The 657-nt window shown below is 45.4% G+C and overlaps 2 protein-coding genes across 2 annotated transcripts in view; both read left to right on the forward strand.

The window, feature by feature from the left end:
- Positions 1-657, forward strand: part of LOC109534795 (carcinine transporter) — a gene marked incomplete at its 3' end in the record, with an annotated part of 75,329 nt that overhangs the window by 31,244 nt on the left and 43,428 nt on the right.
- Positions 1-657, forward strand: part of LOC125502992 (tubulin alpha chain-like) — a 3,445-nt gene that overhangs the window by 584 nt on the left and 2,204 nt on the right. The window lies entirely within an intron of this gene.

Genomic DNA, 657 nt, shown 5'->3' on the forward strand with positions numbered 1-657 from the left:
GTCTGGTTCTTGTCGTCGCTTATATAGTTTCCTCCAGGTAACGCAAATAGTTCTCGAAATCTCCAGAACAGGTGCGAAACTTCCCGCTTGTCAGTGTCATATTTGCAAGTAAATGGGGCCCAAATGGGGCTCCCATTTACTGAAATACCATGAATTTCGATCCCCCCATTCCAAACGTGAGTACCCCAGGCCATTTCCGTTACAATATCATGGGGTAACCCTGGATAAAAAGCTGTTGTTTAAAGAACATGTGGAACAGAAGACAAACAAGGCGATCAGGGCTTGATGAACCTGCAAACGCCCTTTTGGAAAAACATGGGGAATTTCACCGAAGATGGTGTACGTCACCATTGTAAAACCCACAATCACATATTCCGTCGTCATATGGTGGCATAGAATCAAAATCAGCGCATATCGACAGTTCCTGAACAAAGTTCCTGTTGCAAAGTAGGAGACACTCTTGGGGCTGGAGTCGTTGCATTTATCCATTGAAGCTGAGGCCCTAAGAAGCGCTTACCGTATGGGTGACGATGTCCTCAGGAAAGCGACGCATTTGGGACACCGTGCGATCTTCAGAAAATTGAAGACAGTCGAACCCATGGGATCAAAAGCTGATCGAATCAAAACTCTAAGCATCTCGGTACCTTTTAGAACATA

Source organism: Dendroctonus ponderosae, unplaced genomic scaffold (assembly GCF_020466585.1).
Source record: "Dendroctonus ponderosae isolate FM_Combo_2020 unplaced genomic scaffold, Dpon_F_20191213v2 Dpon_F_20191213_11, whole genome shotgun sequence".
Taxonomy (NCBI): Eukaryota; Metazoa; Arthropoda; class Insecta; order Coleoptera; family Curculionidae; genus Dendroctonus; species Dendroctonus ponderosae.